Raw genomic sequence first — 17,958 nt, 5'->3', positions numbered from 1 at the left:
ATAGGACTATAGACCATGAAGATATTCCAGGTACGAGGCTTAAGGATTTTCCTGGCTGAGACTTTATGCTGCAGTGTCAAATGGGTTGACTTGGCAGCCAGTAAAACTTGGCAGACATGGGGATGTAGCTCAGTGGTAGAGCGCATGCTTTGCATGTATGAGGCCCCGGGTTCAATCCCCGGCATCTCCAGACTTTTGCCATGCTTGTCTCGGATTTTGGCAGAAAACAAGGCTGGCTATCAGTATTAAGGAAGAGATATGTCATGCAACTGGGATACCAACCCCACTTAAACTGTGAGACGTTTGCCTTGAAAAAACCCATGAAATGGGGCTATCTCATTTTTGATGCTTATACAACAGAAGAATCTTACTTGTTTAAGCCATCAAAGTGATGATTAATCTTGGCAATCTTAATACATTTAGGATAGAAATCTGTGGCAGCCCTCTTGGTCATTGGTAAGGGTTCTTCCTCGAAAGCAGAGACTCTTACTTTTCTGGTAACTTTGAGGGGGAGTGGCAGGTAATATTGATGATGTGCATCTGTCTGCTCCTGGTCCCCACCCTCCACAACCTTTCTTGAGCGAGAGATAATTTTGGTGCTACGGAAGTTTGCCACTACTCCTTCGATAGCTCAGTTGGTAGAGCGGAGGACTGTAGCATAAATTCAGGCATCCTTAGGTCGCTGGTTCAAATCCGGCTCGAAGGATTTTGTGGTTTAATTTCCATGGCTTTTGCTTTGAATCAACAATACCTTCCATTGACTATGAAAAATTCCCAGAGCTTCGATAAATACCGGAAAAGAAGCGTACTCTATCTGCTTTCAAAGGGAATGGATGACATAGTCGTCGCTAGGGGAGGTGTGAAGAACAGTCAAGGAAACCTGCTGATCAGAACTAATACCAAAGCATTGCATTAATATATGTATGCCCTTGGCAGACTTCCAATTGCACTGCTCCAAAGGTAGCTGCTTGGCAGCCAATCACACTATGACTTGCCTTCAATTTGAATGTATACCGATGGGCAAGAGGGAATATCCAATGGAATCATCTCCCGAAAGGCTGAGCAAGCAGGAAAGTAGACCAATAGTTGTCACATTTTTGGGAATCCTGAGAAGTTTTGCATTCCAAACTGAGCAAATAAAAGCCCTGCCGGAGAATCGATCCCTGATTGCACTAAATATATGCTCCATGAAGACAGTTCACACGTGAGGTGTGAGCAATTCCAAGCCTGACACTTTACATTCTAGTCTCAAATCGAGACTTTGCAGTCCATGGGCTTCAGAGTCTCCTTGCATCCAGCAAAACGTTAGAGTGCAGTCGAGGGGATGTAGCTCAGTGGTAGAGCGCATGCTTCGCATGTATGAGGCCCCGGGTTCAATCCCCGGCATCTCCAGGAGTCTCTGTTCTCTATCTTGGCTTTTTCCAGAAGGCTAGCCTGCCATCTTGTGGAAAGTAGAGGTTTCTCGGGCAGTTGGGGGTCAGAACCCCGCTTAAATTGTTTGCTTTGAAAAATGTGTTTGGAGTAGGCATAGTTTCCACTTTTCAAGAAAATCTGAGAATTTTGCTTGCCAAAAGGAGGAAATAAATGCCCTCTCTGAGGATCGAACTCAGGACCTTCAGATTATGAGACTGACGCGCTGCCTACTGCGCTAAGAAGGCTGCACACAAGCATCTCTAAATAGGACTATAGACCATGAAGATATTCCAGGTACGAGGCTTAAGGATTTTCCTGGCTGAGACTTTATGCTGCAGTGTCAAATGGGTTGACTTGGCAGCCAGTAAAACTTGGCAGACATGGGGATGTAGCTCAGTGGTAGAGCGCATGCTTTGCATGTATGAGGCCCCGGGTTCAATCCCCGGCATCTCCAGACTTTTGCCATGCTTGTCTCGGATTTTGGCAGAAAACAAGGCTGGCTATCAGTATTAAGGAAGAGATATGTCATGCAACTGGGATACCAACCCCACTTAAACTGTGAGACGTTTGCCTTGAAAAAACCCATGAAATGGGGCTATCTCATTTTTGATGCTTATACAACAGAAGAATCTTACTTGTTTAAGCCATCAAAGTGATGATTAATCTTGGCAATCTTAATACATTTAGGATAGAAATCTGTGGCAGCCCTCTTGGTCATTGGTAAGGGTTCTTCCTCGAAAGCAGAGACTCTTACTTTTCTGGTAACTTTGAGGGGGAGTGGCAGGTAATATTGATGATGTGCATCTGTCTGCTCCTGGTCCCCACCCTCCACAACCTTTCTTGAGCGAGAGATAATTTTGGTGCTACGGAAGTTTGCCACTACTCCTTCGATAGCTCAGTTGGTAGAGCGGAGGACTGTAGCATAAATTCAGGCATCCTTAGGTCGCTGGTTCAAATCCGGCTCGAAGGATTTTGTGGTTTAATTTCCATGGCTTTTGCTTTGAATCAACAATACCTTCCATTGACTATGAAAAATTCCCAGAGCTTCGATAAATACCGGAAAAGAAGCGTACTCTATCTGCTTTCAAAGGGAATGGATGACATAGTCGTCGCTAGGGGAGGTGTGAAGAACAGTCAAGGAAACCTGCTGATCAGAACTAATACCAAAGCATTGCATTAATATATGTATGCCCTTGGCAGACTTCCAATTGCACTGCTCCAAAGGTAGCTGCTTGGCAGCCAATCACACTATGACTTGCCTTCAATTTGAATGTATACCGATGGGCAAGAGGGAATATCCAATGGAATCATCTCCCGAAAGGCTGAGCAAGCAGGAAAGTAGACCAATAGTTGTCACATTTTTGGGAATCCTGAGAAGTTTTGCATTCCAAACTGAGCAAATAAAAGCCCTGCCGGAGAATCGATCCCTGATTGCACTAAATATATGCTCCATGAAGACAGTTCACACGTGAGGTGTGAGCAATTCCAAGCCTGACACTTTACATTCTAGTCTCAAATCGAGACTTTGCAGTCCATGGGCTTCAGAGTCTCCTTGCATCCAGCAAAACGTTAGAGTGCAGTCGAGGGGATGTAGCTCAGTGGTAGAGCGCATGCTTCGCATGTATGAGGCCCCGGGTTCAATCCCCGGCATCTCCAGGAGTCTCTGTTCTCTATCTTGGCTTTTTCCAGAAGGCTAGCCTGCCATCTTGTGGAAAGTAGAGGTTTCTCGGGCAGTTGGGGGTCAGAACCCCGCTTAAATTGTTTGCTTTGAAAAATGTGTTTGGAGTAGGCATAGTTTCCACTTTTCAAGAAAATCTGAGAATTTTGCTTGCCAAAAGGAGGAAATAAATGCCCTCTCTGAGGATCGAACTCAGGACCTTCAGATTATGAGACTGACGCGCTGCCTACTGCGCTAAGAAGGCTGCACACAAGCATCTCTAAATAGGACTATAGACCATGAAGATATTCCAGGTACGAGGCTTAAGGATTTTCCTGGCTGAGACTTTATGCTGCAGTGTCAAATGGGTTGACTTGGCAGCCAGTAAAACTTGGCAGACATGGGGATGTAGCTCAGTGGTAGAGCGCATGCTTTGCATGTATGAGGCCCCGGGTTCAATCCCCGGCATCTCCAGACTTTTGCCATGCTTGTCTCGGATTTTGGCAGAAAACAAGGCTGGCTATCAGTATTAAGGAAGAGATATGTCATGCAACTGGGATACCAACCCCACTTAAACTGTGAGACGTTTGCCTTGAAAAAACCCATGAAATGGGGCTATCTCATTTTTGATGCTTATACAACAGAAGAATCTTACTTGTTTAAGCCATCAAAGTGATGATTAATCTTGGCAATCTTAATACATTTAGGATAGAAATCTGTGGCAGCCCTCTTGGTCATTGGTAAGGGTTCTTCCTCGAAAGCAGAGACTCTTACTTTTCTGGTAACTTTGAGGGGGAGTGGCAGGTAATATTGATGATGTGCATCTGTCTGCTCCTGGTCCCCACCCTCCACAACCTTTCTTGAGCGAGAGATAATTTTGGTGCTACGGAAGTTTGCCACTACTCCTTCGATAGCTCAGTTGGTAGAGCGGAGGACTGTAGCATAAATTCAGGCATCCTTAGGTCGCTGGTTCAAATCCGGCTCGAAGGATTTTGTGGTTTAATTTCCATGGCTTTTGCTTTGAATCAACAATACCTTCCATTGACTATGAAAAATTCCCAGAGCTTCGATAAATACCGGAAAAGAAGCGTACTCTATCTGCTTTCAAAGGGAATGGATGACATAGTCGTCGCTAGGGGAGGTGTGAAGAACAGTCAAGGAAACCTGCTGATCAGAACTAATACCAAAGCATTGCATTAATATATGTATGCCCTTGGCAGACTTCCAATTGCACTGCTCCAAAGGTAGCTGCTTGGCAGCCAATCACACTATGACTTGCCTTCAATTTGAATGTATACCGATGGGCAAGAGGGAATATCCAATGGAATCATCTCCCGAAAGGCTGAGCAAGCAGGAAAGTAGACCAATAGTTGTCACATTTTTGGGAATCCTGAGAAGTTTTGCATTCCAAACTGAGCAAATAAAAGCCCTGCCGGAGAATCGATCCCTGATTGCACTAAATATATGCTCCATGAAGACAGTTCACACGTGAGGTGTGAGCAATTCCAAGCCTGACACTTTACATTCTAGTCTCAAATCGAGACTTTGCAGTCCATGGGCTTCAGAGTCTCCTTGCATCCAGCAAAACGTTAGAGTGCAGTCGAGGGGATGTAGCTCAGTGGTAGAGCGCATGCTTCGCATGTATGAGGCCCCGGGTTCAATCCCCGGCATCTCCAGGAGTCTCTGTTCTCTATCTTGGCTTTTTCCAGAAGGCTAGCCTGCCATCTTGTGGAAAGTAGAGGTTTCTCCGGCAGTTGGGGGTCAGAACCCCGCTTAAATTGTTTGCTTTGAAAAATGTGTTTGGAGTAGGCATAGTTTCCACTTTTCAAGAAAATCTGAGAATTTTGCTTGCCAAAAGGAGGAAATAAATGCCCTCTCTGAGGATCGAACTCAGGACCTTCAGATTATGAGACTGACGCGCTGCCTACTGCGCTAAGAAGGCTGCACACAAGCATCTCTAAATAGGACTATAGACCATGAAGATATTCCAGGTACGAGGCTTAAGGATTTTCCTGGCTGAGACTTTATGCTGCAGTGTCAAATGGGTTGACTTGGCAGCCAGTAAAACTTGGCAGACATGGGGATGTAGCTCAGTGGTAGAGCGCATGCTTTGCATGTATGAGGCCCCGGGTTCAATCCCCGGCATCTCCAGACTTTTGCCATGCTTGTCTCGGATTTTGGCAGAAAACAAGGCTGGCTATCAGTATTAAGGAAGAGATATGTCATGCAACTGGGATACCAACCCCACTTAAACTGTGAGACGTTTGCCTTGAAAAAACCCATGAAATGGGGCTATCTCATTTTTGATGCTTATACAACAGAAGAATCTTACTTGTTTAAGCCATCAAAGTGATGATTAATCTTGGCAATCTTAATACATTTAGGATAGAAATCTGTGGCAGCCCTCTTGGTCATTGGTAAGGGTTCTTCCTCGAAAGCAGAGACTCTTACTTTTCTGGTAACTTTGAGGGGGAGTGGCAGGTAATATTGATGATGTGCATCTGTCTGCTCCTGGTCCCCACCCTCCACAACCTTTCTTGAGCGAGAGATAATTTTGGTGCTACGGAAGTTTGCCACTACTCCTTCGATAGCTCAGTTGGTAGAGCGGAGGACTGTAGCATAAATTCAGGCATCCTTAGGTCGCTGGTTCAAATCCGGCTCGAAGGATTTTGTGGTTTAATTTCCATGGCTTTTGCTTTGAATCAACAATACCTTCCATTGACTATGAAAAATTCCCAGAGCTTCGATAAATACCGGAAAAGAAGCGTACTCTATCTGCTTTCAAAGGGAATGGATGACATAGTCGTCGCTAGGGGAGGTGTGAAGAACAGTCAAGGAAACCTGCTGATCAGAACTAATACCAAAGCATTGCATTAATATATGTATGCCCTTGGCAGACTTCCAATTGCACTGCTCCAAAGGTAGCTGCTTGGCAGCCAATCACACTATGACTTGCCTTCAATTTGAATGTATACCGATGGGCAAGAGGGAATATCCAATGGAATCATCTCCCGAAAGGCTGAGCAAGCAGGAAAGTAGACCAATAGTTGTCACATTTTTGGGAATCCTGAGAAGTTTTGCATTCCAAACTGAGCAAATAAAAGCCCTGCCGGAGAATCGATCCCTGATTGCACTAAATATATGCTCCATGAAGACAGTTCACACGTGAGGTGTGAGCAATTCCAAGCCTGACACTTTACATTCTAGTCTCAAATCGAGACTTTGCAGTCCATGGGCTTCAGAGTCTCCTTGCATCCAGCAAAACGTTAGAGTGCAGTCGAGGGGATGTAGCTCAGTGGTAGAGCGCATGCTTCGCATGTATGAGGCCCCGGGTTCAATCCCCGGCATCTCCAGGAGTCTCTGTTCTCTATCTTGGCTTTTTCCAGAAGGCTAGCCTGCCATCTTGTGGAAAGTAGAGGTTTCTCCGGCAGTTGGGGGTCAGAACCCCGCTTAAATTGTTTGCTTTGAAAAATGTGTTTGGAGTAGGCATAGTTTCCACTTTTCAAGAAAATCTGAGAATTTTGCTTGCCAAAAGGAGGAAATAAATGCCCTCTCTGAGGATCGAACTCAGGACCTTCAGATTATGAGACTGACGCGCTGCCTACTGCGCTAAGAAGGCTGCACACAAGCATCTCTAAATAGGACTATAGACCATGAAGATATTCCAGGTACGAGGCTTAAGGATTTTCCTGGCTGAGACTTTATGCTGCAGTGTCAAATGGGTTGACTTGGCAGCCAGTAAAACTTGGCAGACATGGGGATGTAGCTCTGTGGTAGAGCGCATGCTTTGCATGTATGAGGCCCCGGGTTCAATCCCCGGCATCTCCAGACTTTTGCCATGCTTGTCTCGGATTTTGGCAGAAAACAAGGCTGGCTATCAGTATTAAGGAAGAGATATGTCATGCAACTGGGATACCAACCCCACTTAAACTGTGAGACGTTTGCCTTGAAAAAACCCATGAAATGGGGCTATCTCATTTTTGATGCTTATACAACAGAAGAATCTTACTTGTTTAAGCCATCAAAGTGATGATTAATCTTGGCAATCTTAATACATTTAGGATAGAAATCTGTGGCAGCCCTCTTGGTCATTGGTAAGGGTTCTTCCTCGAAAGCAGAGACTCTTACTTTTCTGGTAACTTTGAGGGGGAGTGGCAGGTAATATTGATGATGTGCATCTGTCTGCTCCTGGTCCCCACCCTCCACAACCTTTCTTGAGCGAGAGATAATTTTGGTGCTACGGAAGTTTGCCACTACTCCTTCGATAGCTCAGTTGGTAGAGCGGAGGACTGTAGCATAAATTCAGGCATCCTTAGGTCGCTGGTTCAAATCCGGCTCGAAGGATTTTGTGGTTTAATTTCCATGGCTTTTGCTTTGAATCAACAATACCTTCCATTGACTATGAAAAATTCCCAGAGCTTCGATAAATACCGGAAAAGAAGCGTACTCTATCTGCTTTCAAAGGGAATGGATGACATAGTCGTCGCTAGGGGAGGTGTGAAGAACAGTCAAGGAAACCTGCTGATCAGAACTAATACCAAAGCATTGCATTAATATATGTATGCCCTTGGCAGACTTCCAATTGCACTGCTCCAAAGGTAGCTGCTTGGCAGCCAATCACACTATGACTTGCCTTCAATTTGAATGTATACCGATGGGCAAGAGGGAATATCCAATGGAATCATCTCCCGAAAGGCTGAGCAAGCAGGAAAGTAGACCAATAGTTGTCACATTTTTGGGAATCCTGAGAAGTTTTGCATTCCAAACTGAGCAAATAAAAGCCCTGCCGGAGAATCGATCCCTGATTGCACTAAATATATGCTCCATGAAGACAGTTCACACGTGAGGTGTGAGCAATTCCAAGCCTGACACTTTACATTCTAGTCTCAAATCGAGACTTTGCAGTCCATGGGCTTCAGAGTCTCCTTGCATCCAGCAAAACGTTAGAGTGCAGTCGAGGGGATGTAGCTCAGTGGTAGAGCGCATGCTTCGCATGTATGAGGCCCCGGGTTCAATCCCCGGCATCTCCAGGAGTCTCTGTTCTCTATCTTGGCTTTTTCCAGAAGGCTAGCCTGCCATCTTGTGGAAAGTAGAGGTTTCTCCGGCAGTTGGGGGTCAGAACCCCGCTTAAATTGTTTGCTTTGAAAAATGTGTTTGGAGTAGGCATAGTTTCCACTTTTCAAGAAAATCTGAGAATTTTGCTTGCCAAAAGGAGGAAATAAATGCCCTCTCTGAGGATCGAACTCAGGACCTTCAGATTATGAGACTAACGCGCTGCCTACTGCGCTAAGAAGGCTGCACACAAGCATCTCTAAATAGGACTATAGACCATGAAGATATTCCAGGTACGAGGCTTAAGGATTTTCCTGGCTGAGACTTTATGCTGCAGTGTCAAATGGGTTGACTTGGCAGCCAGTAAAACTTGGCAGACATGGGGATGTAGCTCAGTGGTAGAGCGCATGCTTTGCATGTATGAGGCCCCGGGTTCAATCCCCGGCATCTCCAGACTTTTGCCATGCTTGTCTCGGATTTTGGCAGAAAACAAGGCTGGCTATCAGTATTAAGGAAGAGATATGTCATGCAACTGGGATACCAACCCCACTTAAACTGTGAGACGTTTGCCTTGAAAAAACCCATGAAATGGGGCAATCTCATTTTTGATGCTTATACAACAGAAGAATCTTACTTGTTTAAGCCATCAAAGTGATGATTAATCTTGGCAATCTTAATACATTTAGGATAGAAATCTGTGGCAGCCCTCTTGGTCATTGGTAAGGGTTCTTCCTCGAAAGCAGAGACTCTTACTTTTCTGGTAACTTTGAGGGGGAGTGGCAGGTAATATTGATGATGTGCATCTGTCTGCTCCTGGTCCCCACCCTCCACAACCTTTCTTGAGCGAGAGATAATTTTGGTGCTACGGAAGTTTGCCACTACTCCTTCGATAGCTCAGTTGGTAGAGCGGAGGACTGTAGCATAAATTCAGGCATCCTTAGGTCGCTGGTTCAAATCCGGCTCGAAGGATTTTGTGGTTTAATTTCCATGGCTTTTGCTTTGAATCAACAATACCTTCCATTGACTATGAAAAATTCCCAGAGCTTCGATAAATACCGGAAAAGAAGCGTACTCTATCTGCTTTCAAAGGGAATGGATGACATAGTCGTCGCTAGGGGAGGTGTGAAGAACAGTCAAGGAAACCTGCTGATCAGAACTAATACCAAAGCATTGCATTAATATATGTATGCCCTTGGCAGACTTCCAATTGCACTGCTCCAAAGGTAGCTGCTTGGCAGCCAATCACACTATGACTTGCCTTCAATTTGAATGTATACCGATGGGCAAGAGGGAATATCCAATGGAATCATCTCCCGAAAGGCTGAGCAAGCAGGAAAGTAGACCAATAGTTGTCACATTTTTGGGAATCCTGAGAAGTTTTGCATTCCAAACTGAGCAAATAAAAGCCCTGCCGGAGAATCGATCCCTGATTGCACTAAATATATGCTCCATGAAGACAGTTCACACGTGAGGTGTGAGCAATTCCAAGCCTGACACTTTACATTCTAGTCTCAAATCGAGACTTTGCAGTCCATGGGCTTCAGAGTCTCCTTGCATCCAGCAAAACGTTAGAGTGCAGTCGAGGGGATGTAGCTCAGTGGTAGAGCGCATGCTTCGCATGTATGAGGCACCGGGTTCAATCCCCGGCATCTCCAGGAGTCTCTGTTCTCTATCTTGGCTTTTTCCAGAAGGCTAGCCTGCCATCTTGTGGAAAGTAGAGGTTTCTCCGGCAGTTGGGGGTCAGAACCCCGCTTAAATTGTTTGCTTTGAAAAATGTGTTTGGAGTAGGCATAGTTTCCACTTTTCAAGAAAATCTGAGAATTTTGCTTGCCAAAAGGAGGAAATAAATGCCCTCTCTGAGGATCGAACTCAGGACCTTCAGATTATGAGACTGACGCGCTGCCTACTGCGCTAAGAAGGCTGCACACAAGCATCTCTAAATAGGACTATAGACCATGAAGATATTCCAGGTACGAGGCTTAAGGATTTTCCTGGCTGAGACTTTATGCTGCAGTGTCAAATGGGTTGACTTGGCAGCCAGTAAAACTTGGCAGACATGGGGATGTAGCTCAGTGGTAGAGCGCATGCTTTGCATGTATGAGGCCCCGGGTTCAATCCCCGGCATCTCCAGACTTTTGCCATGCTTGTCTCGGATTTTGGCAGAAAACAAGGCTGGCTATCAGTATTAAGGAAGAGATATGTCATGCAACTGGGATACCAACCCCACTTAAACTGTGAGACGTTTGCCTTGAAAAAACCCATGAAATGGGGCTATCTCATTTTTGATGCTTATACAACAGAAGAATCTTACTTGTTTAAGCCATCAAAGTGATGATTAATCTTGGCAATCTTAATACATTTAGGATAGAAATCTGTGGCAGCCCTCTTGGTCATTGGTAAGGGTTCTTCCTCGAAAGCAGAGACTCTTACTTTTCTGGTAACTTTGAGGGGGAGTGGCAGGTAATATTGATGATGTGCATCTGTCTGCTCCTGGTCCCCACCCTCCACAACCTTTCTTGAGCGAGAGATAATTTTGGTGCTACGGAAGTTTGCCACTACTCCTTCGATAGCTCAGTTGGTAGAGCGGAGGACTGTAGCATAAATTCAGGCATCCTTAGGTCGCTGGTTCAAATCCGGCTCGAAGGATTTTGTGGTTTAATTTCCATGGCTTTTGCTTTGAATCAACAATACCTTCCATTGACTATGAAAAATTCCCAGAGCTTCGATAAATACCGGAAAAGAAGCGTACTCTATCTGCTTTCAAAGGGAATGGATGACATAGTCGTCGCTAGGGGAGGTGTGAAGAACAGTCAAGGAAACCTGCTGATCAGAACTAATACCAAAGCATTGCATTAATATATGTATGCCCTTGGCAGACTTCCAATTGCACTGCTCCAAAGGTAGCTGCTTGGCAGCCAATCACACTATGACTTGCCTTCAATTTGAATGTATACCGATGGGCAAGAGGGAATATCCAATGGAATCATCTCCCGAAAGGCTGAGCAAGCAGGAAAGTAGACCAATAGTTGTCACATTTTTGGGAATCCTGAGAAGTTTTGCATTCCAAACTGAGCAAATAAAAGCCCTGCCGGAGAATCGATCCCTGATTGCACTAAATATATGCTCCATGAAGACAGTTCACACGTGAGGTGTGAGCAATTCCAAGCCTGACACTTTACATTCTAGTCTCAAATCGAGACTTTGCAGTCCATGGGCTTCAGAGTCTCCTTGCATCCAGCAAAACGTTAGAGTGCAGTCGAGGGGATGTAGCTCAGTGGTAGAGCGCATGCTTCGCATGTATGAGGCACCGGGTTCAATCCCCGGCATCTCCAGGAGTCTCTGTTCTCTATCTTGGCTTTTTCCAGAAGGCTAGCCTGCCATCTTGTGGAAAGTAGAGGTTTCTCCGGCAGTTGGGGGTCAGAACCCCGCTTAAATTGTTTGCTTTGAAAAATGTGTTTGGAGTAGGCATAGTTTCCACTTTTCAAGAAAATCTGAGAATTTTGCTTGCCAAAAGGAGGAAATAAATGCCCTCTCTGAGGATCGAACTCAGGACCTTCAGATTATGAGACTGACACGCTGCCTACTGCGCTAGGAAGGCTGCACACAAGCATCTCTAAATAGGACTATAGACCATGAAGATATTCCAGGTACGAGGCTTAAGGATTTTCCTGGCTGAGACTTTATGCTGCAGTGTCAAATGGGTTGACTTGGCAGCCAGTAAAACTTGGCAGACATGGGGATGTAGCTCAGTGGTAGAGCGCATGCTTTGCATGTATGAGGCCCCGGGTTCAATCCCCGGCATCTCCAGACTTTTGCCATGCTTGTCTCGGATTTTGGCAGAAAACAAGGCTGGCTATCAGTATTAAGGAAGAGATATGTCATGCAACTGGGATACCAACCCCACTTAAACTGTGAGACGTTTGCCTTGAAAAAACCCATGAAATGGGGCTATCTCATTTTTGATGCTTATACAACAGAAGAATCTTACTTGTTTAAGCCATCAAAGTGATGATTAATCTTGGCAATCTTAATACATTTAGGATAGAAATCTGTGGCAGCCCTCTTGGTCATTGGTAAGGGTTCTTCCTCGAAAGCAGAGACTCTTACTTTTCTGGTAACTTTGAGGGGGAGTGGCAGGTAATATTGATGATGTGCATCTGTCTGCTCCTGGTCCCCACCCTCCACAACCTTTCTTGAGCGAGAGATAATTTTGGTGCTACGGAAGTTTGCCACTACTCCTTCGATAGCTCAGTTGGTAGAGCGGAGGACTGTAGCATAAATTCAGGCATCCTTAGGTCGCTGGTTCAAATCCGGCTCGAAGGATTTTGTGGTTTAATTTCCATGGCTTTTGCTTTGAATCAACAATACCTTCCATTGACTATGAAAAATTCCCAGAGCTTCGATAAATACCGGAAAAGAAGCGTACTCTATCTGCTTTCAAAGGGAATGGATGACATAGTCGTCGCTAGGGGAGGTGTGAAGAACAGTCAAGGAAACCTGCTGATCAGAACTAATACCAAAGCATTGCATTAATATATGTATGCCCTTGGCAGACTTCCAATTGCACTGCTCCAAAGGTAGCTGCTTGGCAGCCAATCACACTATGACTTGCCTTCAATTTGAATGTATACCGATGGGCAAGAGGGAATATCCAATGGAATCATCTCCCGAAAGGCTGAGCAAGCAGGAAAGTAGACCAATAGTTGTCACATTTTTGGGAATCCTGAGAAGTTTTGCATTCCAAACTGAGCAAATAAAAGCCCTGCCGGAGAATCGATCCCTGATTGCACTAAATATATGCTCCATGAAGACAGTTCACACGTGAGGTGTGAGCAATTCCAAGCCTGACACTTTACATTCTAGTCTCAAATCGAGACTTTGCAGTCCATGGGCTTCAGAGTCTCCTTGCATCCAGCAAAACGTTAGAGTGCAGTCGAGGGGATGTAGCTCAGTGGTAGAGCGCATGCTTCGCATGTATGAGGCACCGGGTTCAATCCCCGGCATCTCCAGGAGTCTCTGTTCTCTATCTTGGCTTTTTCCAGAAGGCTAGCCTGCCATCTTGTGGAAAGTAGAGGTTTCTCCGGCAGTTGGGGGTCAGAACCCCGCTTAAATTGTTTGCTTTGAAAAATGTGTTTGGAGTAGGCATAGTTTCCACTTTTCAAGAAAATCTGAGAATTTTGCTTGCCAAAAGGAGGAAATAAATGCCCTCTCTGAGGATCGAACTCAGGACCTTCAGATTATGAGACTGACGCGCTGCCTACTGCGCTAAGAAGGCTGCACACAAGCATCTCTAAATAGGACTATAGACCATGAAGATATTCCAGGTACGAGGCTTAAGGATTTTCCTGGCTGAGACTTTATGCTGCAGTGTCAAATGGGTTGACTTGGCAGCCAGTAAAACTTGGCAGACATGGGGATGTAGCTCAGTGGTAGAGCGCATGCTTTGCATGTATGAGGCCCCGGGTTCAATCCCCGGCATCTCCAGACTTTTGCCATGCTTGTCTCGGATTTTGGCAGAAAACAAGGCTGGCTATCAGTATTAAGGAAGAGATATGTCATGCAACTGGGATACCAACCCCACTTAAACTGTGAGACGTTTGCCTTGAAAAAACCCATGAAATGGGGCTATCTCATTTTTGATGCTTATACAACAGAAGAATCTTACTTGTTTAAGCCATCAAAGTGATGATTAATCTTGGCAATCTTAATACATTTAGGATAGAAATCTGTGGCAGCCCTCTTGGTCATTGGTAAGGGTTCTTCCTCGAAAGCAGAGACTCTTACTTTTCTGGTAACTTTGAGGGGGAGTGGCAGGTAATATTGATGATGTGCATCTGTCTGCTCCTGGTCCCCACCCTCCACAACCTTTCTTGAGCAAGAGATAATTTTGGTGCTACGGAAGTTTGCCACTACTCCTTCGATAGCTCAGTTGGTAGAGCGGAGGACTGTAGCATAAATTCAGGCATCCTTAGGTCGCTGGTTCAAATCCGGCTCGAAGGATTTTGTGGTTTAATTTCCATGGCTTTTGCTTTGAATCAACAATACCTTCCATTGACTATGAAAAATTCCCAGAGCTTCGATAAATACCGGAAAAGAAGCGTACTCTATCTGCTTTCAAAGGGAATGGATGACATAGTCGTCGCTAGGGGAGGTGTGAAGAACAGTCAAGGAAACCTGCTGATCAGAACTAATACCAAAGCATTGCATTAATATATGTATGCCCTTGGCAGACTTCCAATTGCACTGCTCCAAAGGTAGCTGCTTGGCAGCCAATCACACTATGACTTGCCTTCAATTTGAATGTATACCGATGGGCAAGAGGGAATATCCAATGGAATCATCTCCCGAAAGGCTGAGCAAGCAGGAAAGTAGACCAATAGTTGTCACATTTTTGGGAATCCTGAGAAGTTTTGCATTCCAAACTGAGCAAATAAAAGCCCTGCCGGAGAATCGATCCCTGATTGCACTAAATATATGCTCCATGAAGACAGTTCACACGTGAGGTGTGAGCAATTCCAAGCCTGACACTTTACATTCTAGTCTCAAATCGAGACTTTGCAGTCCATGGGCTTCAGAGTCTCCTTGCATCCAGCAAAACGTTAGAGTGCAGTCGAGGGGATGTAGCTCAGTGGTAGAGCGCATGCTTCGCATGTATGAGGCCCCGGGTTCAATCCCCGGCATCTCCAGGAGTCTCTGTTCTCTATCTTGGCTTTTTCCAGAAGGCTAGCCTGCCATCTTGTGGAAAGTAGAGGTTTCTCCGGCAGTTGGGGGTCAGAACCCCGCTTAAATTGTTTGCTTTGAAAAATGTGTTTGGAGTAGGCATAGTTTCCACTTTTCAAGAAAATCTGAGAATTTTGCTTGCCAAAAGGAGGAAATAAATGCCCTCTCTGAGGATCGAACTCAGGACCTTCAGATTATGAGACTGACGCGCTGCCTACTGCGCTAAGAAGGCTGCACACAAGCATCTCTAAATAGGACTATAGACCATGAAGATATTCCAGGTACGAGGCTTAAGGATTTTCCTGGCTGAGACTTTATGCTGCAGTGTCAAATGGGTTGACTTGGCAGCCAGTAAAACTTGGCAGACATGGGGATGTAGCTCTGTGGTAGAGCGCATGCTTTGCATGTATGAGGCCCCGGGTTCAATCCCCGGCATCTCCAGACTTTTGCCATGCTTGTCTCGGATTTTGGCAGAAAACAAGGCTGGCTATCAGTATTAAGGAAGAGATATGTCATGCAACTGGGATACCAACCCCACTTAAACTGTGAGACGTTTGCCTTGAAAAAACCCATGAAATGGGGCTATCTCATTTTTGATGCTTATACAACAGAAGAATCTTACTTGTTTAAGCCATCAAAGTGATGATTAATCTTGGCAATCTTAATACATTTAGGATAGAAATCTGTGGCAGCCCTCTTGGTCATTGGTAAGGGTTCTTCCTCGAAAGCAGAGACTCTTACTTTTCTGGTAACTTTGAGGGGGAGTGGCAGGTAATATTGATGATGTGCATCTGTCTGCTCCTGGTCCCCACCCTCCACAACCTTTCTTGAGCGAGAGATAATTTTGGTGCTACGGAAGTTTGCCACTACTCCTTCGATAGCTCAGTTGGTAGAGCGGAGGACTGTAGCATAAATTCAGGCATCCTTAGGTCGCTGGTTCAAATCCGGCTCGAAGGATTTTGTGGTTTAATTTCCATGGCTTTTGCTTTGAATCAACAATACCTTCCATTGACTATGAAAAATTCCCAGAGCTTCGATAAATACCGGAAAAGAAGCGTACTCTATCTGCTTTCAAAGGGAATGGATGACATAGTCGTCGCTAGGGGAGGTGTGAAGAACAGTCAAGGAAACCTGCTGATCAGAACTAATACCAAAGCATTGCATTAATATATGTATGCCCTTGGCAGACTTCCAATTGCACTGCTCCAAAGGTAGCTGCTTGGCAGCCAATCACACTATGACTTGCCTTCAATTTGAATGTATACCGATGGGCAAGAGGGAATATCCAATGGAATCATCTCCCGAAAGGCTGAGCAAGCAGGAAAGTAGACCAATAGTTGTCACATTTTTGGGAATCCTGAGAAGTTTTGCATTCCAAACTGAGCAAATAAAAGCCCTGCCGGAGAATCGATCCCTGATTGCACTAAATATATGCTCCATGAAGACAGTTCACACGTGAGGTGTGAGCAATTCCAAGCCTGACACTTTACATTCTAGTCTCAAATCGAGACTTTGCAGTCCATGGGCTTCAGAGTCTCCTTGCATCCAGCAAAACGTTAGAGTGCAGTCGAGGGGATGTAGCTCAGTGGTAGAGCGCATGCTTCGCATGTATGAGGCCCCGGGTTCAATCCCCGGCATCTCCAGGAGTCTCTGTTCTCTATCTTGGCTTTTTCCAGAAGGCTAGCCTGCCATCTTGTGGAAAGTAGAGGTTTCTCCGGCAGTTGGGGGTCAGAACCCCGCTTAAATTGTTTGCTTTGAAAAATGTGTTTGGAGTAGGCATAGTTTCCACTTTTCAAGAAAATCTGAGAATTTTGCTTGCCAAAAGGAGGAAATAAATGCCCTCTCTGAGGATCGAACTCAGGACCTTCAGATTATGAGACTAACGCGCTGCCTACTGCGCTAAGAAGGCTGCACACAAGCATCTCTAAATAGGACTATAGACCATGAAGATATTCCAGGTACGAGGCTTAAGGATTTTCCTGGCTGAGACTTTATGCTGCAGTGTCAAATGGGTTGACTTGGCAGCCAGTAAAACTTGGCAGACATGGGGATGTAGCTCAGTGGTAGAGCGCATGCTTTGCATGTATGAGGCCCCGGGTTCAATCCCCGGCATCTCCAGACTTTTGCCATGCTTGTCTCGGATTTTGGCAGAAAACAAGGCTGGCTATCAGTATTAAGGAAGAGATATGTCATGCAACTGGGATACCAACCCCACTTAAACTGTGAGACGTTTGCCTTGAAAAAACCCATGAAATGGGGCAATCTCATTTTTGATGCTTATACAACAGAAGAATCTTACTTGTTTAAGCCATCAAAGTGATGATTAATCTTGGCAATCTTAATACATTTAGGATAGAAATCTGTGGCAGCCCTCTTGGTCATTGGTAAGGGTTCTTCCTCGAAAGCAGAGACTCTTACTTTTCTGGTAACTTTGAGGGGGAGTGGCAGGTAATATTGATGATGTGCATCTGTCTGCTCCTGGTCCCCACCCTCCACAACCTTTCTTGAGCGAGAGATAATTTTGGTGCTACGGAAGTTTGCCACTACTCCTTCGATAGCTCAGTTGGTAGAGCGGAGGACTGTAGCATAAATTCAGGCATCCTTAGGTCGCTGGTTCAAATCCGGCTCGAAGGATTTTGTGGTTTAATTTCCATGGCTTTTGCTTTGAATCAACAATACCTTCCATTGACTATGAAAAATTCCCAGAGCTTCGATAAATACCGGAAAAGAAGCGTACTCTATCTGCTTTCAAAGGGAATGGATGACATAGTCGTCGCTAGGGGAGGTGTGAAGAACAGTCAAGGAAACCTGCTGATCAGAACTAATACCAAAGCATTGCATTAATATATGTATGCCCTTGGCAGACTTCCAATTGCACTGCTCCAAAGGTAGCTGCTTGGCAGCCAATCACACTATGACTTGCCTTCAATTTGAATGTATACCGATGGGCAAGAGGGAATATCCAATGGAATCATCTCCCGAAAGGCTGAGCAAGCAGGAAAGTAGACCAATAGTTGTCACATTTTTGGGAATCCTGAGAAGTTTTGCATTCCAAACTGAGCAAATAAAAGCCCTGCCGGAGAATCGATCCCTGATTGCACTAAATATATGCTCCA

At 45.1% G+C, this 17,958-nt stretch overlaps 42 non-coding genes across 42 annotated transcripts; 32 read left to right on the top strand and 10 right to left on the bottom strand.

Annotated features, from left to right (window-relative positions):
* Positions 1–118: 118 nt before the first annotated feature.
* On the top strand, positions 119–190 carry TRNAA-UGC (transfer RNA alanine (anticodon UGC)). Its single transcript has one exon. It is a non-coding gene; the product is annotated as a tRNA-Ala (tRNA).
* Positions 191–620: 430 nt separating this feature from the next.
* Positions 621–706, top strand: TRNAY-GUA (transfer RNA tyrosine (anticodon GUA)). Its single transcript is given in 2 exon segments — positions 621–657; positions 671–706. It is a non-coding gene; the product is annotated as a tRNA-Tyr (tRNA).
* Positions 707–1,320: 614 nt separating this feature from the next.
* Positions 1,321–1,392, top strand: TRNAA-CGC (transfer RNA alanine (anticodon CGC)). Its single transcript has one exon. It is a non-coding gene; the product is annotated as a tRNA-Ala (tRNA).
* Positions 1,393–1,585: 193 nt separating this feature from the next.
* Positions 1,586–1,658, bottom strand: TRNAM-CAU (transfer RNA methionine (anticodon CAU)). The gene has a single exon. It is a non-coding gene; the product is annotated as a tRNA-Met (tRNA).
* Positions 1,659–1,795: 137 nt separating this feature from the next.
* On the top strand, positions 1,796–1,867 carry TRNAA-UGC (transfer RNA alanine (anticodon UGC)). The gene has a single exon. It is a non-coding gene; the product is annotated as a tRNA-Ala (tRNA).
* Positions 1,868–2,297: 430 nt separating this feature from the next.
* Positions 2,298–2,383, top strand: TRNAY-GUA (transfer RNA tyrosine (anticodon GUA)). Its single transcript is given in 2 exon segments — positions 2,298–2,334; positions 2,348–2,383. It is a non-coding gene; the product is annotated as a tRNA-Tyr (tRNA).
* Positions 2,384–2,997: 614 nt separating this feature from the next.
* On the top strand, positions 2,998–3,069 carry TRNAA-CGC (transfer RNA alanine (anticodon CGC)). The gene has a single exon. It is a non-coding gene; the product is annotated as a tRNA-Ala (tRNA).
* Positions 3,070–3,262: 193 nt separating this feature from the next.
* Positions 3,263–3,335, bottom strand: TRNAM-CAU (transfer RNA methionine (anticodon CAU)). Its single transcript has one exon. It is a non-coding gene; the product is annotated as a tRNA-Met (tRNA).
* A 137-nt stretch (positions 3,336–3,472) lies between these two features.
* Positions 3,473–3,544, top strand: TRNAA-UGC (transfer RNA alanine (anticodon UGC)). Its single transcript has one exon. It is a non-coding gene; the product is annotated as a tRNA-Ala (tRNA).
* A 430-nt stretch (positions 3,545–3,974) lies between these two features.
* On the top strand, positions 3,975–4,060 carry TRNAY-GUA (transfer RNA tyrosine (anticodon GUA)). The gene is given in 2 exon segments: positions 3,975–4,011; positions 4,025–4,060. It is a non-coding gene; the product is annotated as a tRNA-Tyr (tRNA).
* Positions 4,061–4,674: 614 nt separating this feature from the next.
* Positions 4,675–4,746, top strand: TRNAA-CGC (transfer RNA alanine (anticodon CGC)). Its single transcript has one exon. It is a non-coding gene; the product is annotated as a tRNA-Ala (tRNA).
* Positions 4,747–4,939: 193 nt separating this feature from the next.
* Positions 4,940–5,012, bottom strand: TRNAM-CAU (transfer RNA methionine (anticodon CAU)). Its single transcript has one exon. It is a non-coding gene; the product is annotated as a tRNA-Met (tRNA).
* A 137-nt stretch (positions 5,013–5,149) lies between these two features.
* TRNAA-UGC (transfer RNA alanine (anticodon UGC)) lies at positions 5,150–5,221 on the top strand. The gene has a single exon. It is a non-coding gene; the product is annotated as a tRNA-Ala (tRNA).
* A 430-nt stretch (positions 5,222–5,651) lies between these two features.
* On the top strand, positions 5,652–5,737 carry TRNAY-GUA (transfer RNA tyrosine (anticodon GUA)). The gene is given in 2 exon segments: positions 5,652–5,688; positions 5,702–5,737. It is a non-coding gene; the product is annotated as a tRNA-Tyr (tRNA).
* Positions 5,738–6,351: 614 nt separating this feature from the next.
* On the top strand, positions 6,352–6,423 carry TRNAA-CGC (transfer RNA alanine (anticodon CGC)). The gene has a single exon. It is a non-coding gene; the product is annotated as a tRNA-Ala (tRNA).
* A 193-nt stretch (positions 6,424–6,616) lies between these two features.
* On the bottom strand, positions 6,617–6,689 carry TRNAM-CAU (transfer RNA methionine (anticodon CAU)). The gene has a single exon. It is a non-coding gene; the product is annotated as a tRNA-Met (tRNA).
* A 137-nt stretch (positions 6,690–6,826) lies between these two features.
* On the top strand, positions 6,827–6,898 carry TRNAA-UGC (transfer RNA alanine (anticodon UGC)). The gene has a single exon. It is a non-coding gene; the product is annotated as a tRNA-Ala (tRNA).
* Positions 6,899–7,328: 430 nt separating this feature from the next.
* Positions 7,329–7,414, top strand: TRNAY-GUA (transfer RNA tyrosine (anticodon GUA)). The gene is given in 2 exon segments: positions 7,329–7,365; positions 7,379–7,414. It is a non-coding gene; the product is annotated as a tRNA-Tyr (tRNA).
* A 614-nt stretch (positions 7,415–8,028) lies between these two features.
* TRNAA-CGC (transfer RNA alanine (anticodon CGC)) lies at positions 8,029–8,100 on the top strand. Its single transcript has one exon. It is a non-coding gene; the product is annotated as a tRNA-Ala (tRNA).
* Positions 8,101–8,293: 193 nt separating this feature from the next.
* On the bottom strand, positions 8,294–8,366 carry TRNAM-CAU (transfer RNA methionine (anticodon CAU)). Its single transcript has one exon. It is a non-coding gene; the product is annotated as a tRNA-Met (tRNA).
* Positions 8,367–8,503: 137 nt separating this feature from the next.
* Positions 8,504–8,575, top strand: TRNAA-UGC (transfer RNA alanine (anticodon UGC)). The gene has a single exon. It is a non-coding gene; the product is annotated as a tRNA-Ala (tRNA).
* A 430-nt stretch (positions 8,576–9,005) lies between these two features.
* On the top strand, positions 9,006–9,091 carry TRNAY-GUA (transfer RNA tyrosine (anticodon GUA)). The gene is given in 2 exon segments: positions 9,006–9,042; positions 9,056–9,091. It is a non-coding gene; the product is annotated as a tRNA-Tyr (tRNA).
* Positions 9,092–9,705: 614 nt separating this feature from the next.
* Positions 9,706–9,777, top strand: TRNAA-CGC (transfer RNA alanine (anticodon CGC)). The gene has a single exon. It is a non-coding gene; the product is annotated as a tRNA-Ala (tRNA).
* Positions 9,778–9,970: 193 nt separating this feature from the next.
* TRNAM-CAU (transfer RNA methionine (anticodon CAU)) lies at positions 9,971–10,043 on the bottom strand. Its single transcript has one exon. It is a non-coding gene; the product is annotated as a tRNA-Met (tRNA).
* Positions 10,044–10,180: 137 nt separating this feature from the next.
* TRNAA-UGC (transfer RNA alanine (anticodon UGC)) lies at positions 10,181–10,252 on the top strand. The gene has a single exon. It is a non-coding gene; the product is annotated as a tRNA-Ala (tRNA).
* A 430-nt stretch (positions 10,253–10,682) lies between these two features.
* TRNAY-GUA (transfer RNA tyrosine (anticodon GUA)) lies at positions 10,683–10,768 on the top strand. Its single transcript is given in 2 exon segments — positions 10,683–10,719; positions 10,733–10,768. It is a non-coding gene; the product is annotated as a tRNA-Tyr (tRNA).
* A 614-nt stretch (positions 10,769–11,382) lies between these two features.
* TRNAA-CGC (transfer RNA alanine (anticodon CGC)) lies at positions 11,383–11,454 on the top strand. Its single transcript has one exon. It is a non-coding gene; the product is annotated as a tRNA-Ala (tRNA).
* Positions 11,455–11,647: 193 nt separating this feature from the next.
* On the bottom strand, positions 11,648–11,720 carry TRNAM-CAU (transfer RNA methionine (anticodon CAU)). Its single transcript has one exon. It is a non-coding gene; the product is annotated as a tRNA-Met (tRNA).
* A 137-nt stretch (positions 11,721–11,857) lies between these two features.
* TRNAA-UGC (transfer RNA alanine (anticodon UGC)) lies at positions 11,858–11,929 on the top strand. The gene has a single exon. It is a non-coding gene; the product is annotated as a tRNA-Ala (tRNA).
* A 430-nt stretch (positions 11,930–12,359) lies between these two features.
* Positions 12,360–12,445, top strand: TRNAY-GUA (transfer RNA tyrosine (anticodon GUA)). Its single transcript is given in 2 exon segments — positions 12,360–12,396; positions 12,410–12,445. It is a non-coding gene; the product is annotated as a tRNA-Tyr (tRNA).
* A 614-nt stretch (positions 12,446–13,059) lies between these two features.
* Positions 13,060–13,131, top strand: TRNAA-CGC (transfer RNA alanine (anticodon CGC)). The gene has a single exon. It is a non-coding gene; the product is annotated as a tRNA-Ala (tRNA).
* Positions 13,132–13,324: 193 nt separating this feature from the next.
* Positions 13,325–13,397, bottom strand: TRNAM-CAU (transfer RNA methionine (anticodon CAU)). Its single transcript has one exon. It is a non-coding gene; the product is annotated as a tRNA-Met (tRNA).
* A 137-nt stretch (positions 13,398–13,534) lies between these two features.
* On the top strand, positions 13,535–13,606 carry TRNAA-UGC (transfer RNA alanine (anticodon UGC)). Its single transcript has one exon. It is a non-coding gene; the product is annotated as a tRNA-Ala (tRNA).
* A 430-nt stretch (positions 13,607–14,036) lies between these two features.
* TRNAY-GUA (transfer RNA tyrosine (anticodon GUA)) lies at positions 14,037–14,122 on the top strand. Its single transcript is given in 2 exon segments — positions 14,037–14,073; positions 14,087–14,122. It is a non-coding gene; the product is annotated as a tRNA-Tyr (tRNA).
* A 614-nt stretch (positions 14,123–14,736) lies between these two features.
* Positions 14,737–14,808, top strand: TRNAA-CGC (transfer RNA alanine (anticodon CGC)). Its single transcript has one exon. It is a non-coding gene; the product is annotated as a tRNA-Ala (tRNA).
* A 193-nt stretch (positions 14,809–15,001) lies between these two features.
* On the bottom strand, positions 15,002–15,074 carry TRNAM-CAU (transfer RNA methionine (anticodon CAU)). Its single transcript has one exon. It is a non-coding gene; the product is annotated as a tRNA-Met (tRNA).
* Positions 15,075–15,211: 137 nt separating this feature from the next.
* TRNAA-UGC (transfer RNA alanine (anticodon UGC)) lies at positions 15,212–15,283 on the top strand. The gene has a single exon. It is a non-coding gene; the product is annotated as a tRNA-Ala (tRNA).
* Positions 15,284–15,713: 430 nt separating this feature from the next.
* Positions 15,714–15,799, top strand: TRNAY-GUA (transfer RNA tyrosine (anticodon GUA)). Its single transcript is given in 2 exon segments — positions 15,714–15,750; positions 15,764–15,799. It is a non-coding gene; the product is annotated as a tRNA-Tyr (tRNA).
* A 614-nt stretch (positions 15,800–16,413) lies between these two features.
* On the top strand, positions 16,414–16,485 carry TRNAA-CGC (transfer RNA alanine (anticodon CGC)). Its single transcript has one exon. It is a non-coding gene; the product is annotated as a tRNA-Ala (tRNA).
* Positions 16,486–16,678: 193 nt separating this feature from the next.
* On the bottom strand, positions 16,679–16,751 carry TRNAM-CAU (transfer RNA methionine (anticodon CAU)). Its single transcript has one exon. It is a non-coding gene; the product is annotated as a tRNA-Met (tRNA).
* Positions 16,752–16,888: 137 nt separating this feature from the next.
* On the top strand, positions 16,889–16,960 carry TRNAA-UGC (transfer RNA alanine (anticodon UGC)). The gene has a single exon. It is a non-coding gene; the product is annotated as a tRNA-Ala (tRNA).
* Positions 16,961–17,390: 430 nt separating this feature from the next.
* Positions 17,391–17,476, top strand: TRNAY-GUA (transfer RNA tyrosine (anticodon GUA)). The gene is given in 2 exon segments: positions 17,391–17,427; positions 17,441–17,476. It is a non-coding gene; the product is annotated as a tRNA-Tyr (tRNA).
* Positions 17,477–17,958: the final 482 nt, after the last annotated feature.

The sequence above is a fragment of the Lissotriton vulgaris genome, chromosome 1_1 (genome assembly GCF_964263255.1).
Source record: "Lissotriton vulgaris chromosome 1_1, aLisVul1.2, whole genome shotgun sequence".
Lineage (NCBI taxonomy): Eukaryota > Metazoa > Chordata > Amphibia > Caudata > Salamandridae > Lissotriton > Lissotriton vulgaris.
The sequence above is the reverse complement of the archived record's forward strand: the minus strand, read 5'-3'. Positions and strand labels throughout refer to the sequence as shown.